The 17637-nt window shown below is 51.4% G+C and overlaps 1 protein-coding gene across 4 annotated transcripts in view; it reads right to left on the bottom strand.

The window, feature by feature from the left end:
* Window positions 1-17637, bottom strand: part of LIG6 (DNA LIGASE 6) — a 60378-nt gene that overhangs the window by 39669 nt on the left and 3072 nt on the right. The window lies entirely within an intron of this gene.

The following is a 17637-nucleotide window of genomic DNA, read 5'->3' on the forward strand; positions in this document are numbered from 1 at the left end:
CCATACAGGATGATAGTTCAAGAGTAGATACCGTGGCTTGATTTGGGTACGCTTAGCATGAAGCCATCAGAATTGTGTTTCGCTCCTTACAATCTCTTCAGCTTGTTGAGATACGGGTAACTGATTCAGCCAAAACTCTCGGTCTGTTTGCAGCACAGAGCGGCAGTTCTTCAGAAGAATTTGGAGGGTGAACAGATTGTAGTTTGAGCAAAAAGTATCAGGAAATTTGAGCCACTGAACACCAAGAACCACATCAAAATACTCAAGTGCTGGCGGTAGAAAATCATGTTCGTCGATAATTAGCCCTAGGATGTATAAAGGTATACCTAAGCAGATATCATATGATGATCTCAGTTATCCATCTCTCAGTATCACAAGAAATCTAGGTCCATCAAGCACTTAAATGGACAATGTAGGCAACATATGTGGGATAATGAAATTATGGGTGACCCTCACTATCTGTTAGTACAATGACTTAAAAGGCCATAAGTGTTGGCCCACAGTTTTAAAGAGCCAAAGGAAATAGGCCTTTAAGCTAGCTTGAGGTTAATTCTAGGTAGAAATATTGCTCATTCCATAACCGTCTCTCCATCTTTTTGCAGCAAATTCCTCAGGTAAATCATATCCGTCATCTCCTTCCCTGATTAAAATCAAATTGAAAATTTTCTTGCCTCTACGTCCGGGAGTAAAATAGCTGTTGCACCAATAGCACAATCCATTGTCTTTCCTCTACTGAAACTCTGCATATGTGACTCGTAAATGCCATCTCCTTGTGTTCATATCATGATTGTGTTGAACCTATTGCAGGAGCAATAGTAGAACAGATTGCAACTCCTATTCATCTCTGAGAATTAGTCATCTGCTCACGATGAATAGGAGCTGTGTGTGGCATGATGACTAAGACGAATGAGCCGGCAAATATGCATATCGAAGAGTTTTCCAGGCTTGAATAATGTGCATAGGTCTGCTTCAGCTTTTATGGATAAATCCATTATTTCTTCAGATTATAGGGTCTGCCTTTTCAAACTTCATGTCTAATCTCAGGTAATTTTTTTTTGAAGAAAATAGGCTAATCTCAGGTAATAATCCCCAGAGGTAAACACTTCCTTGATTTCAGGTGCAACTAGAAGAAGTTGCAAGACGATTGTTTCAAACTCCTTTCGCTTGGCATAAATTGGCATAGTTTGCAAGATCTCCAACAGACTTTAGCGTAATGAATGGCTGGACATATCATTATATGAATTGAGTTTTGAAACACGGCCCAGTGGTTACACCGAATTCCACTTCTACATAAAGAAACCAGGTCAAATCTGGTTCATCCAGGTTGAGCGCAATAAGATGCGTTCTTTTTTCTGGCAGAGGATGTAGAGGCAAGAAACACTCCGTGCTCTTATGCCAAAATTCAGGTTGGTAACCCCTTTAAATAGGTACATTTCTGCAATTAAAACGAGATTCCATTTCTAACCTTCTTTCTTGAACTTGCTGCTGAGCCAATTGTCATTCAAATTCCGGATCAACATCTCTTGGCATCAGAATAGCAGATATTGAGGCTTTACTGTTCCTATTCTCTGATATGGCTGCTACATCTTGCATAAAGTGTTCAAGAATGTTCGTAACCTATTCTACATAAAGTGATAAATGTTCCCCCCAGACCATTCACATCCTTGTAATCCAGCAAGGAACAAAACCCTCCACTTCATGAATGATGCTGTTTGTTGAAACCATTACATTGATAAAGAGCCTTTTGCACACTGCCTCCCTCCTGAATATTCTAACCCTGAGAGAGACCCGGATCTCCTAGATTTCTCTGGGTCTGTTTTGTGTTCCTTTGAATATGTTCATCAAAATCATCTTTCGCCCTTTCCTAAGTGGTTGGCCTCCTACAGACGGGCTGGCCTCCCATGCAATTTCCATCATTAATTGTTATTGTGATAAATCTTCCTGCCATATTTACATAATACTCATTTCTGTTGCCATTTAGAGGCCTCACATCTGCCTGGGATGCCTGAAGCTTCTGTAATTTCTGCAGCACAGTCTTCATCATCAGACTTGTGCCATGGTGGTTCAATTAGTACTCCCAGTCTTTCTTCTTCTCTAACAATTCTATGGCTTCCTCAGGATCTGGGACTTTCTCCCTGTTCAAGATTTGGCTACAAAAAGCTTCATACTCCATTTCAGGCCTATTCGAGATATATAAAATATGTCCTTCTTAAAAGTACCCATCCCCACTCTTAAAGTTAGGATTTTTAACAGGCCAATATTGATCAATTTCTTGACATATATCCTGCAGCTCATGAACATAAGCAATAATTTTTTTCACCTTTAAGTAGGTTGATTACCCTAGTCACAAGTTGATAGATCCTGTTGTATATGTCTTTCTCTATGCTTTATTCTCTTTGATTTACTCCCTCTCTCTCCTACTCTCTATATGTACCCCAGTTATGGAACCTCTAACCTAATGAGAATTTTTCTGTTCTTCTCTCAAACCCATCCTTCTCCTCTGGGTTTCTTCATGGTAGCAGAGCCATAGCTCTTCTACCTCAGCCACCTTCAAACTTCAGCTAAGCTCACCCTGCAAGGTCGCAGCCGCAGTTCTGTCTTGCTCACAAGCCGCAGGTCACAGACCGCAGCTCGCAAGCCGCAGCTCACAAGCCACAGGTCGCAAGCCGCAGCCGAAGCTGCAGCTCGCTCACCCTGCGGGGTCGCAACCCTATCTCTGTCCTCACAAGCCACAGGTCGCAAGCCGCAGCCGAAGCTGCAGCTCGTTCAACCTGCGGGGTCGCAACCCTATCTCTGTCCTCGCAAGCCACAGGTCGCAAGCCGCAGCTCACTCACCCTGCGGCGTTGCAGCCCTATCTCCGCCTTGCTCACGTCGCTTCCTCCCTGCTCGGTCAGCTTGACTTCCGTCTGACCTCGAGTTAGGTCAGGCTCTCTTCGGGCTCTACGTTCTCCATCGTCCTCCACACATCTCTCCTTTGGTCCCTGCTCTCGGCGTAGCTCTCTCCACTGCAGCGCCGGATCCTCTTTGGCTTCTTTATCGTCGCTTGGGACATCCTTCTTTTTCTACTTTGAAGTTTATGTTTCCTCGTTTATTTCATGGACGTCCTGTGGACAGGTTTGTTTGTGAACCATGTCGGTTAGCTAAACATACTCGGACAACATATCCTCCCTCTGATCCGTCTTCACGTTCATCGTCTCCTTTCTCTCTCATTCACAGTGACCTATGGGGGCCTGCCCCATTCCAAGTGTTTCGGGCGCCCGATGGTTGGTGATCTTTGTGGATGATTTTACCCGCGTTACATGGGCATATCTTCTCAAACATAAATCCGGCCTTTCCCAAACTATCATTTCTTCCCACGCTCTACTCCAAACTCAATTTGTTAGATCCTTCAAACGCTTCCGCTCCAATAATGCCCGTGATTATGTTGATTCCACTGTCTTCAACTTCTTCACCTCTAATGGCATCATCCATGAAACCTCCTGTCCCTACACCCCCCAACAAAATGGTCTTGCGGAACGAAAGTTTCGACACATCTTTGACACCACTCGCTCCCTTCTTCACATGGACATGCCCAAATTTTTCTGGGTTGAGGCTTCTCTCACTGCAGTCCATCTCATCAATCGCCTCCCCTCTCGTGTCCTTTCCCATGTTTCCCCTATTGATGCCCTTCACCAAGCCTACCCGACGGTTTCCTTGAAAACTAACCTCATTCCTCGTATTTTTGCGTGCACCTGCTACGTCCCTAACCGTCATCCTTCTCTGGACAAGCTTGATGCTAAGGCGCTCAAATATGTCTTTGTGGGTTACTCCTCTCACCAAAAGGGGTATAAGTGCTATCATACTTCTACTCATCACTTCATTGTCAGTAAAGATGTCACCTTTGAGGAATCTACTCCCTTTTATGTTTCTGAATCATTGTCCTCTCCCTCCTCTTCTCATTCTTGTGACGAGTCCCTTGATTTCCTTGTTCCCCTTCCATCTCCCTCATTGTCTCCTCTTCCTGCTGGCCCTCCATCTCTTCCTTCCACTTTGGTTCCTCCATCGAAATTTGATGGCACCACGTACCATTGCCCCCGCGTCCTCTCTTGCCTGTCTCTGTCTCACCACCTACACCACCCATTGCTGAACCGAACCCTCCTTCCCCGGGTGACGACCTTCCTATTGCCCTACAGAAAGCCTCTCGCCAATGCACCTCCGCCCCATTATACCCTTTAGCCAATTATCTTTCCTTGCATCGCCTCTCCCCGTCCTACCGTGCTCTTCTCACCCATCTTGATTCCATCGCCATTCTGAAGACTGTGGTTGAAGCGTTGGCTTCCTCTGAATGGCGATGCGCTATGGACGAGGAATTGATTGCTTTGGAAAAGAACCGGACATGGGATCTGGTGTCTTTACCTTCCGGCAAGCACCTCGTTGGCTGTCAATGGGTCTATACTGTCAAATATCAGTCCGATGGCTCCCTCGAAAGGTATAAAGCATGCCTTGTGGCTAAAGGCTATACTGAACAATTTGATGCTGACTATCTGGAGACATTTGCCCCCGTGGCTAAGATGAATGCGGTTCGTTTCCTTATTGCACTTGCGGCTTATCATGATTGGCCTCTTCAGCAGTTTGACGTCAAGAATGCCTTCCTTCATGGTGATCTCCATGAGGAAGTTTATATGGCCTTGCCTCCTGGATACGTGGCTCCCTCTTCGGTGCTTCCCTTGGTGTGTCGTCTCAAGAAGGCCCTCTATGGCTTGAAGCAATCTCCTCGGGCTTGGTTCGGTCGTTTTACGCACTCTATGAAATTATTTGGCAACTCTCAGTGCAATGGTGACCATACACTTTTCTACCGTCATTCCACATCCGGGAGAGTCGCCATCCTTCTTGTGTGTGTGGATGCCATTATGATGGGGAATGATTCGCAGGCCATGGCTCAATTGGCGACTCATCTCGCTGGCGAGTTTGACATTAAACATCTTGGTGTACTCCGGTACTTTCTTGGCATTGAGGTAGCCTACTCTGCGGCTGGGATTTTCCTTTGCCAACGAAAATATATTACTGATCTTCTTCAAGAGTTTGGCAAGGTGGACTCCCAACCCCTTACTACTCCCAATCCTTTACTACTCCCAACCCCTTACTACTCTCTGGGGGATCACGAGGAGGCTGTTGATCAAGGAAGGTATCAACGCTTGGTTGGGAAGCTCATCTATCTCACTCACACTCGTCCTGACATTGCTCATGCTGTTGGCCTCTTAAGCCAATTTATGCATTCTCCGAAGGCGTGTCATATACATGGTGTCAACCGCGTACTTCGTTAACTCAAAGGTACCGTTGGTCTCGGCCTTCAATTCACGCGTAAAGGTGGCCTCCAGTTAGATGTCTATACCGATGCGGATTATCTTTATTTTTTTTGAACACAATAAAGAAGATCACCCAACTTGGTGACCCTCTGTACACGTGGACGTGAAGGGGTCTAGGCCACGAAACATATGGCCCATCCTTCCCCCCATACCCACCACCTCATCCAAGATCAAACCAACAAAATACCAGTCTCTCCACATCATTTATAGCCCTTTCCACCGACATTGCCGCCCCCTTGAATACGACCTCGTTGCGGTGGGACCATATCGCCCAAAGCACCGCGAATCTCAGCCCCCGCTCCGTGTCAATCCCATGCTGGCGCCACGGCAGTGTGGCCCATAAGTGCGAGCTCGACGTAATCTCTGCTAGCCCCTGGCTAGCCCATAGTGCCCGAGCAAGCCGACATTGGAAAAAAAGATGCTCCCACTCATCGGGCTTATACCGATGCGGATTATGCGGGCTCTCATGTTGATCGTCGCTCAACCACTGGCTACTACACCTTCCTTGGGGGGAATATTATCACATGGCAAAGCAAGAAACAACCTGTTGTCTCTCGCTCTAGTGCTGAAGCCGAGTTCTGTGCTCTGGCACAAGGCATCTGTGAGGCATTATGGATCACCGATCTCCTCGCAGAGTTGAAGCTTTCGTGTGATCAATCTACTCAACTATTTTGTGATAACAAGTCAGCTATCAGCATCGCCCATGATCCAGTACAACATGATCGTACTAAGCATGTCGAAGTGGATCGTCACTTCATCAAAGAGAAACTTGAGTAAGACGGTTTTGCATATCATATGTTCCTGTTAGTGTGGACTTATTATTATTATCCTACTTACTCTCCTAGGGTATAAATACCCTCCATGTAACCCTTTGGGTCGTTATGTCATTCTGTTAGTCTTCCTTCATCGATCATCCTTCTTCTCCTCTCCCTCAACCCTTCTAGGGTTTCACATGGTATCAGAGCCCTTGGGCATCTGATACTAGGGTTTGACATCGCCCTAGTTCCGGCAGAACTCCGGTGAACCAAGGATCTGTTCGATCCTGCAGGAAGGGGAAACCCTAACTGCAATTTTGATCGACTGCTGGTTCTCCGACGAACTTTCTGCCGACGACCGCCAGCCGCTGGACAACCAGTCCGCGGACCCGCTGCACGAGCAACGGCCCGCGGACCAGCCGCGCGCGCAGCCAGCACGCGGACTAGCCGCACGAGCAGCCAGCCCGCACGCCAGCTGCCGCGCAAACAGCCCGCGGACCAGCCGCCCGCACAGCCGGCGCGCGGAGCAGCCGCACGAGCAGCCAGCCCGCACACCAGCCGCCGAGCAGCTAGCCCGCGGACCAGCCGCCTGCGCAGCCAGCCCACGGACTAGCCGCCCGAGCAGCCAGCCCGCACGTCAGCCGCCGAGCAGCCAGCCTGCAGACCAGCCGCCCGCACAGCCAGCGCGCGGACCAGCCGCACGAGCAGCCAGCCCGCACGCCAGCCGCCGAGCAGCTAGCCCGCGGACCATCCGCCTGCGCAGCCAGCCCACGGACCAGCCGCACGAGCAGCCAGCCCGCACGCCAGCCGTCGAGCAGCTAGCCCGCGGACCAGCCGCCTGCGCAGCCAGCCCACGGACTAGCCGCCCGAGCAGCCAGCCCGCACGTCAGCCGCCGAGCAGCCAGCCTGCAGACCAGCCGCCCGCACAGCCAGCGCGCGGACCAGCCGCACGAGCAGCCAGTCCGCACTCCAGCCACCGAGCAGCCAACTCTGTCATGGCAGACGCGGACGACACTCCTCCCGTCTCCGGCAACTCCACCACAGAGGGGCCGCGAAATTTCTGTCGCCAGCGACGCCGACTGATTTTTCGGACGTTGACTTTCAGCGGGAGCCGCTGTCTCACAAAGTGGTTCATCCACTTCCGATGGTCCCGGAGTCGACACTCCTCCGCGGCCCGAACATCCTCTCCTGGCGCCGTTTCATCGAAACAACTCTCAAGGCCCGCCAACTGTTTAAACACTGCATTGCCGCACCGCTCACGCCGACCCATCCGCACTTCGCTGCCTGGGAAGCCGAAGAGAACTTCATCATGGGCTGGCTGTACATTCACACCCTCGCTCCCGAATTCCGTGACCGGTTCCCGCATCGGACTACTGTGAAGGGATTTTGGGACCAGGCCGCCGCCTATTGTGGTCGTGATGGCGACAACTGGCGTCTCTTCAGCCTCGTTCAGCGCGCCAACAGCCTCCGTCAAGGACAATTGTCCATTTCGGACTACGCATTGGCCCACAAGAAGCTGTGGGAAGAGGTCGACTATTACCTGCCGACTGACGACCCGACCTGCGTGTCCTATCAAAACACACTTCGTCTCCGGCTCCTGGGATTCCTGAACGGCCTCAACAAGGAATACGATGACATTCGTCGTCGAGCACTCCACCGACGCGAAGGCCCCCCGTCGATTGATGATCTCGTCAAGGAACTCCAGGAGGAGGAGAGCCACTTCCAGCTGCAGGGTTCCTCTGCTGAGCCTTCTCCTGATTCGACGGCTCTTCTCACTCGGCAGTCTACTTCCTCCTCCGCCTCTACTTCCGACCCGCCGGCCTCTGCAGTGGTGTGCAACTACTGCAACAAGCCCGGTCACCGCAGTCATTTCTGCCGGCGTCGCAAGCTAGATCAAGAGAAGAAGAAGGCAGCCGACTCGGCGCGATGGTCGCCGCCACCTCGTCCGCTCCTGCCAGCAGTACCTCCCGTCTCCCATGGATCAGCTTCAGGCCGACATGGCTCTTCTTCGGGAACAGCTGGCGCTATGCAGTCCCAGTCCTCCGCTCACTTTGGTGGTTTCGTGCGTTCTCCTCTCCGGTGTCTGATCAGTGGTACTGTGGTCATACGGCACTTCACTCACCTATCGCCTCGGATACAACCTGGGTACTTGATTCGGGGCTACCGACCACATGACCCCGTTCAATGACCGGTTTGTATCCTACGAGAGGCACAGTGGGCGTCGTACAGTTCTCACGGCCGGTGGCGGGCGTCTTCGCGTGGCTGGTATCGGGGCAGTCTATGTAGATGGCCTCGGTGTCGTCCGCAACGTCCTTCATGTCCCCGACCTGCGAGCTATCCTCATGTCACCACAGCGTCTGGTTGATGATGTCTTCTGTTCGTTCCATCTCCAACCTGACGGCATGTTCCTTTCTGACAAGGGGGGGCGGACTACAGCCATTAGACGGGAGAACGGACTGCTGCTGTTGGATGATGGGGGTCGCTTGCAGTGCTTCTTGATACTTCGTGGCCTCCGTCCGGTTGATGAGCAGTGTCGTGCCCGACTTCACTTGGCCCACCAGCGCCTGGGCCATCCTCCCTTTTCTACTTTGAAGCGACTCTTTCCTTCGTTGTGTACTGGACTAGATCTTCAGACAGTGGTTTGCGAAGCTTGTCAGTTGGCCAAGCATCGCCGGTCTATGTTTTCTCCATCTACGTCCCACACCTCGACGCCGTTGTTTCGCGTTCATAGTGATGTTTGGGGACCGGCCCCGCAGGCGAGTCTGAAAGGCCATCGATATTTTCTGATCCTTGTTGACGAGGCTACCCGCTACACATGGACGTATCTGTTGGCTGCGGTCTGAAGTTTCGCCTCGGTCCGGCATTTCTGCACCTTGGTCCAGACCCAGTTTGACGCGGCATCCAGCGCTTCGGTCGGACAACGCCGTGACTTCATCAATGCCGATCTCACCTCCTTCTTTGCCGAACGGGAATTCTTCACGAATCCTCGTGCGTGGCGACACCGAGCAGAATGGCATGGCGAACGCATCGGCTATGTCACCTCGGCCAGAACTCTATTGGTGAACTCTCACGCGTGCCATGGCCATATTGGGGCGACGGTGTTAACGGGTACCCAACTCGTCAACCGCATTCCCTCCGATGTCCTTGTTTCAGAGTCCCATCGATCGGCTGACCGCGGCATTTCCTGGTGTTCCTCTTCGACCGCCTCCTTCCTCGGTCTTCGGCTGCACCGCCTATGTGCACGACACCTCCCCACTCGCACGGCTCGACGCCGTGCCCTCCGTGCGTGTTCGTGGTTATGCCTCCTCCAGAAAGGCTACCGGTGTTATCATCCGCCGCCCGCAGGTATTTCATCTCGGCAAACATCACCTTTGCCGAACATGAGCCCTACTTCGGTGACACCTCTTCCCGCCTCCCGTTGGATGAGGTTCCTGTGGCTCCCCACTTGGAGCCCTTTCCCGTTGCGGAGCCCACTGCTCCATCACCATCCACTCATGTTCCACCTCCACTTGACCTACCTCCGGCTCCAGTGGCGTGCCTCATGAGGGGTCTTGAGCTCTCTCCACTACCCCATTGCCCCTCCCGCCAGCCTTGCCACCTTCCTCCACCCCTTTGGCGGTTCTGCCACTACCGCCCGCATTGCCTCCACTCGTGTCTCCCTCTTTCCCCGGTGTGTCGTCATCCACACCTCTCGGGGAGACACCCTCCATCACTCCATCTGCGGCTTCTTCTCCTTCCCCTCCCGGTGAGCTCGCTCTCTCTCCCGAAGAGGGGTCCTCTTTTCCCACGTATGCTTCCGCTCCTCCGTCGGACGAGTCCTCCCAGCCCTCCCGATGATGACGATCAGTTGGGTTGGCCTATCGCCCTTCGGAAGGGGTCCGCGAGTGCACCCGCACTCCGGTATCCCTTGTCCCACTACATCTCCTTCGACCGCTGAGTACTCCTACCGGCTGTTTCTCACTCGCATCGAAGTCGGATCCTATCCCACGCCGCCTAGCCGATGCTATTGCTTCTCCTCATTGGAAAGCGGCGATGGACAAGGAGATGCAGTCCCTGCTCAAGAACCACACTTGGGATCTCGCCCCCTCCTCCGGCAAGAGGGCGGTGGATTGCAAGTGGATCCACACCAAGAAGCACCGTGCCGATGGCACCTCGAGCGCTACAAGTCGCGTCTTGTGGCCCGGGGTTCACTCAGTCTTATGGCGTGGACTACTTGACGCTTTCTCCGGTGGCGAAGATGGACACCGTCCGTCTCTCTTGGCAGTGGCCGCCATCTTCACTGGGTCATCCGGCAGTTCGACGTGAAGAACGCCTTCCTTCATGGCGACTTGACGGAAGAAGTGTACATGCAGCAGCCTCCGGATATGCCTCGCCCTCCTGGCACCGCCTGCCGACTGCGGAAGTCCTCTATGGACTGAAGCAGTCCCCGCGATGTGGTTCGCCGCTTTTCTTCTGTGATGAAGGCCGAGGCTACACCCAGAGCAACGGCGACGCTTCTCTTCTTCCGCCATACTCCCGCTGGTGTCTCCATCCTGGCAGTCTATGTTGACGACATTCTTATCACCGGCTCAGATTCTGCAGAGGCTGGTCGCCTTGGTGTTGCCTTGGCCAAGGAGTTCGAGATCAAGGCCCTTGGGCCTCTCCGCTACTTCCTCGGCCTTGAGGTGGCATACCCACGGGCATTTTCGTGTCTCAGCAGAAATATGCCGTTGACTTGGCCCTGGCGGGCATGACAGAGTGTGCGCCAGTGAGTACTCCCATTGACCCCAACGTGAAGTTGGGCACGGGGAGGACTCACCACCGTGAATTCCTTCCAGTATCAGCAGCTGGTGGGGAAGCTCCTCATTTGACGACACCCGACCCGACATCAGCTTCGTCAACCTTCTCAGCCAGTTCATGCACTCACCACGCGAGATCCACCGCCAGGCAGCATATCGGGTACTTGCGCATTCTCAAAGGCTGCCCGGCAAGGTTGTTATTTCCTTGCAGCACGGATCGGACAGTGAAGGTGTACACCAACGCTGACTTTGCTGGATCGATTGTGGATTATCGTTCCACTACCGGGTACTGCGTTTCTGTTTGGCAGTCTAGTCACGTGGAAGAGCAGCAAGCAGGACAAGGTGTCCCGCCTAGTGCCGGCCGAGTACCGAGCACTCGCCGATGGGGCCTCTGAGGGCCAGTGGATTTACGATTCTCCATGACCTTCGTGGTGAGTATTCCGCCCGATCCTTCTCACTGCAACAACAAGTCGGCGATTGGTTGGCCAAGAACCCTGGCCAGCAGGGAAGATCAATGGAGCGCATGAACCGCTACTTTTTCAAGGTATGGACGAAGGGATCTTCGACCTCGACTTTGTTGCTTCCGCCGATCAAGCCGCGGATGTCCTCACCAAGGGACTGTCCCGGCCTCTCCTTCAACGTGCAGTGTCCAAGCTCGGCATGGACGACATCCATACTTCGCTTGCGGGGGGGTGTTAGTGTGGACTTATTATTATTATCCTACTTACTCTCCTAGGGTATAAATACCCTCCATGTAACCCTTTGGGTCGTTATGTCATTCTGTTAGTCTTCCTTCATCGATCATCCTTCTTCTCCTCTCCCTCAACCCTTCTAGGGTTTCACAGTTCCCTCCACCCATCAGCGAGCTGATATTTTTACCAAAGGCCTGTCTGCTCCACGTTTCCAAGACTTGTGTGGCAAACTGGGATGGATGATATCCACTCGCCAGTTGGAGGGGGACTGTTGAATATGTCTTTCTCTATGCTTTATTCTCTTTGATTTCCTCCCTCTCTCTCCTACTCTCTATATGTACCCCTATTATGGAACCTCTAGCGTAATGAAAATTTTTCTGTTCTTCTCTCAAACCCATCCTTCTCCTCTGGGTTTCTTCAGATCCTCAGGTCCCTTCCTTTTAAACTTCCTTCCTTTATGAGCTCTATCCAATATCACTTTGGCTGTCTTCAGCAGCATAAAGTTTTTGTATTCATCTTCCGACATACTTCCTTGGAGCCATGCATGGATCAAGGCATCCTCCTGATTTCAAATCTTACAGCTTGCCTCTGTTGGGATCATGACCACAAACAGATGTTCCAATAGGTGTTTCTGCTCCAAAAATAATTCAATATATTGGCTCCAGTATAATGTTTGAGACTGTCATTTCATAATGGCTCAAGAACTCCAGGAAAGGTGAGTTGAGTAGGTCAATCCTCTTCTTTTTTCCATTCTTGTGTTCTCAGAATTTGATGAGTCGACTCCGAGCTTGTTCAATCCTCCCCGTCAGCCATAAGTCCACCAATAAAGTCAGCAATATCCGCTGAACCTGAAGCTCCAGTCCTCCGATCCAAGTAGACCCTACAGTACTGCCATTGAGCAGCACGGAAGGAGACAAAAAAATAGTGTGGGGTTGGGGCATCCATCCAGAGTTACTTCCAGATGGCTCTGGTATAATGTGACAATTTATGTTCCCTTTGAGACAAACACCCGTTACAATTCCATTGGATGCCCAATTCTCATATTGGATTACTTTAGGGTTGGGTCTCAATAGACCCATTTCATTGGATCTGACTTTATTCAAGATTTCATCATTACAAGTCCGCATTATAAAATAATAACAGGCTACTGGCATAAATATAAAAGGAATAAAAATAAAGTAGAAGACAGAACAGGACAAGCAGGGATCTGCCCCCAAAAAGTTACAAGCCAGAGTTCTGTGACCCAAGGTCTGTTATCTTTACAAGACAATGAGACTTAGGACCTGGTTTCCACTCTCTCAAGCAATAGAGATATCTGGCTATTGCAAGAGTAATGGAGATCAGACTTCATTCATCAAACATACAGCTGCAAGGGGACTTAAAGCTTTATTGGTGTGAATGTGGATGATATAATAGTCAAAAGAAATGATGATCAGAAGACACATACATAAGATACCTGGTTATCAATGACTGAAATAAAAGCACTTGGGCAGCTGAAGCACTCGTGAGCACTGAAAGTAACCAATTCATTCTCTGGATCCTTCTGCCACAACGGACTATATCCTAAACAAGTTGACTGAGACAATTCCAAGATAGTCCACTACTCAATACCCATTACTGAAAAACTGAGTAAAGTGAAATGGGCTGAACCAGTGGATACAGGGACCCACCAACATCTCATCGGCAGTATTCCGAGTTGTTACGAACCTTGTTGGTTCGTATCGGGAGAAGACGGGAAGAGAGGAAGAAGGCGCCGGTATGGACATCGGCGTGCCGGGATGGACTACAGCAGGTTGGGGCAGGCGGAGTGGACGTCGCCTACGTGAGGGGGCCGGCAGAATGGACGTCGCCGGAGGGAGCCAGACACATTCTTGATGATACTTCTTGGCTGCCCTCCTAAAGGGAGTGCTGCTCTATTTAAAGAGATTACAAAGAGGTCCAAATGACCTAAATGCCCCTACCAGGCTAAATGACACAAAGCCTAGATACGTCGGGGTCGTATCATTACTTCCCCCCCTAAAAACACAACTTGTCCTCAAGCTAGTGCTGAACTTGCGGCGTGTCCACCAGCGGCTTGTGGCAGGTCCGTGGGCAGCTCACAGTTTGGGACGCGGCAGGCCCACACTCGGCCCGTTACCCCATTGAGCAAGACCGCTAGCTTTCCGCTGGCGGCCTTCTTGTGACGGAATGGGCCGAGAAGGCCCTCCAGAGCCAGCCTCGCCCTAGGGACGCCCTGGTTGAGGGATCCCCAGGCGGAGCCTTCGATGGCGACCGTCGAGGCGGCGGCGGTGCCGCCCATGACGTCCACGGCGTTGGCGCTCATCGCTCCCCCCGGGTCGAAGGGTACTTCGGGCGATCCAGGACGATGACCTTCAGGGCGGCGGCCATCAGGCTTGCGTCCGTCGGGGTCGAAGCTGTCGGGAAGGCGGGCCGTGGGGCGGCGGCCGTCGAGGTGGCCGTCGGGACCAGCCGTGGCTGGCTGTCGGGTCGCGGTCGACCCGTGGCGGAAGCACGGTCTCGCCGCAGTCGACCCACGACGGCAGTGCTGTCTGGCCGCGGTTGACCCGCGACGGAAGCCTTCAGGAAGGATCGGGCCCGAGGGAATCCAGGATGGACCTTTAGTGGGGTAGATCCCCTCTATTGGGCCCGTTTTCAGGGTCGCCCACCCAAAGCGGGCCTGCCTGATCGCGGGGCGGCCCGACCGGGGTGGGAAACTCAAGTCCAGCCCAATATCCCCTTGAGCAGGCCCGCTAGCTTCCTGCTGGCGGGCCTTCTTGCGGCGGGCCGGGCCGGACTGGCCCTCCCTCAGGGCCCGTCTCGCCCTAGGGCAGACGCCAGCGTCGAGGGGCACCCAGGGCGAGCCTAGGGTGGCGGCAGCGGCGGCTCCGCCTGCGCAGCCCACGGCGGCGGCAGCTCTGCCCGCGTCGGCCACGGCGGCGGGCGGTCCACACGCGTCGCCCACGGTGGCAGCGGCGACGCCCGTGTCGCCCACGGCGGTGGCGGCTTCGCCCGTGTCTCCCACCGCGGCGGCGCCTCCGTCTCCGACGCTCCGGGCGGCGGCCACGGCTGTAGCGGTCGTCGCTCCCCCTGGGTCGAAGGGTTCCCAGAACAGGGCTAGGGCGGCGATCCGCCGGCCGGCAGCCATCAGGACCGCGTCTGTCGGGGCTGCGGCCGTCGGGGCTGCGGCCTTCAGGGCTGCGGCCGTCGGGGTCGTGGCCGTCGGGGTCGCCGCTGGCTGGACGGTCGGCACCACAGGAGGTGGCTCCAGCGGAAGCGGCGGTGGCGGATCGGAAGGTGGTGGAGGCACCACCGGAGGTGGCTCCTGCGGCAGTGGTGGTGGCAGATCTCGCAGCAAGGCGGTGCCAGCCCGAGCGAAGGAGTCAGGAGTCGAAGCTCCAGTTGGAAGAGCAGCTCTTCCAGGCGCCGAAGGAGTGACTCCATAACCTGGGACGACTCCATAGCTTCCAGGAGAACGACTCTGATACCAATGTTACGAACCTTGTTGGTTCGTATCGGGAGAAGACGGGAAGAGAGGAAGAAGGCGCCGGGATGGACATCGGCGTGCCGGGATGGACTACAGCAGGTGGGGGCAGGCGGAGTGGACGTCGCCTACGTGAGGGGGCCGGCGGAATGGACGTCGCCGGAGGGAGCCAGACACATTCTTGATGATACTTCTTGGCTGCCCTCCTAAAGGGAGTGCTGCTCTATTTAAAGAGATTACAAAGAGGTCCAAATGACCTAAATGCCCCTATCGGGCTAAATGACACAGAGCCTAGATACGTCGGGGTCGTATCACGAGTCATACGAGAATGATTCGTGAAAGTAACATACACAAGCTGGCCACCACATTCTAACATATTGACACATACCTCAAACAAGTCAATTGACCTGCCCAAACATTTCAGAATGAGAAGGAACTGTAGTTCAAGAAGTGAGAAAGGGAAGAAGAGAGTGTTGCGTGCATGCAGCCAATGATCTTCCTAAAGGCCATGCTGACGTTGTGTTCTTTATGTTCAAGAGGCCAAGCTGAGTTTGTGTCCTTATGTTGATTAAGTCTGCTGATGCCAACTATTCCGGTTATTCAAACAAGTGTGACACAGTTCCCGAACCTCTTTAAGAAACTAGATTGTTGTCAATTAATACAATCCCCTACTCCCAACTCTGATACCGAAATTGATAGGAACCTGCGTTCTTGGGATTGGATGAGAGGGAGCAGAGAGTTTGTCCAGCTGAAAGGAGGAAAGAAAAATGGAGGAATGGATGTGGCCAGAGAGGAGAAGCAGCGTAGTTGATTTTGCTGAGGGAGACAAAGAACTTGGTATTCTCCTTAAAAGAGTGCTACATTGATCTGAAGGGAATCATACACCCAGGGAAAAAACCAAAAATCCCCAGAGGACTGAACAGACCAAATGCCCCAAAAAGAGTTGGGAATCATATGAGATTACAGGTCGACTACAGGGTATTGTAGCCTTCTAGCTGTGTGCCTCATCAAGTGAGGAAACAAAAAACATGGCACTGTGGCATGTTCAAGGGCTGAAACAGAGTACTGAGAAATGGTGCAAAGGTCGCCTAAAAAAATTTGTATACAGAGCATTCCTGAAGACCTAAAAGTCAACATTCAGAAACCAATCAAACAATTCAACGAAAACAAATTGAACTTCAGTATTGTCCAGCATTCTGTCCAACATGATCAAAACAAGCACATAAGAGTGTAGGCATTATTCCACATAAAAGGTTGACAGCAGAAATACTCACTAAGGGTCTCGGCTGGCAGCAACTTCATAAGTTCCCTAGCAAGTTTGGAATGAAAGGAATCCATTCCCTAACTTGCGTGACAGCGCCAAAGACCTTACCTTCTTTTCACATTTATTATTTATTTATTTATTTTTCCATTTTTATGTTATTTCTTCTGTGTCTTTTGGAATTGGGTTGAACGTGTGTTGGCCCAACCCACAATGTGTAAACCTTATTCATCGCGTACCCCGATGTGAAAAAGAAGTGCCAGGATTTTCTAGTTCTTTGCAATGGCCTTTTAGCTAGACCATTACAGATAATGTCAGAGTTTAATTACACTTGAATAAAGGGCTGACAATCAAAATATAGCGAAGAATTTTTCTTGACCAATTCCTTCTCAATTCTGGCCGCTCTTCTGCAGAAGTACATACCAGGAGCTTGTTGCAACACTTGTAAAAACATAACAGCATTCAGCTGATATAGTTTAATTTATTGTATGTTTGAGAAAGTATCTGTTATATCCCATCCTAATCGTTAACTCCTGGTGAGCCAAAGCCTGCTTATTACAGGCGGGCCCCTCCTTGAGTGACGTGAAGATTGAAGTGTTAACTCCCCAACGGAGGAAGGGATTCAGTAAAGACTCATTTTGGGAAGTTATCAGAGGAGCCACTCCCTATTGTGAGCAGTAGATGGGAAGCATATGTTCAGTCTGTTTTTGAATTTCAGAGTTCTTTCCCTAAGGCTCCATCAGTATCCTAACTGGATACTATACATCGGCCACATATGTGTCAAATAAATTATTAAGCCAATCAAGAATGATCCGTTATTTATTTACTAATGTTTCATTTGACATTTTCTAACATACTATGGATTGGAACATTAGGAATAGCAGCGGGCATGCAAGCAACTTTCTTGATGCCCTATTGGAATTTCAGTTACAACCCTATTCTGAGCAACAAATGTGCAATAATTTTTAGGTTAAAGAGAGTAAATCATCCAAATGAGTTGTCACCTCTTTCTAACCACAAATCATCTCATCCGTCACCTAGGGTATGGGTGGTTATGACCGTATATAATTTTGGTTGGATTGGTACTACCAATTAATTTTTTTATCATATAATCAAATTAGTAGAACTTTAACGTTAACGAAAAATGACAGCAGACTTGCAACCGAAAAAAGACCATGATCCGATCCATAATTCAGAATCATAAACGGCATAACATTTAAACAATTGGTTAAACAATACACCGAAAAAAGTTTTATATTTATTTGATCCCACCAAGACTATCAGATAGGTATAATGGTAAAGAGGTCGTTCCTGAAACTATTCG

The sequence above is a fragment of the Wolffia australiana genome, chromosome 5 (genome assembly GCF_029677425.1).
Source record: "Wolffia australiana isolate 7733 chromosome 5, ASM2967742v1".
NCBI lineage: Eukaryota > Viridiplantae > Streptophyta > Magnoliopsida > Alismatales > Araceae > Wolffia > Wolffia australiana.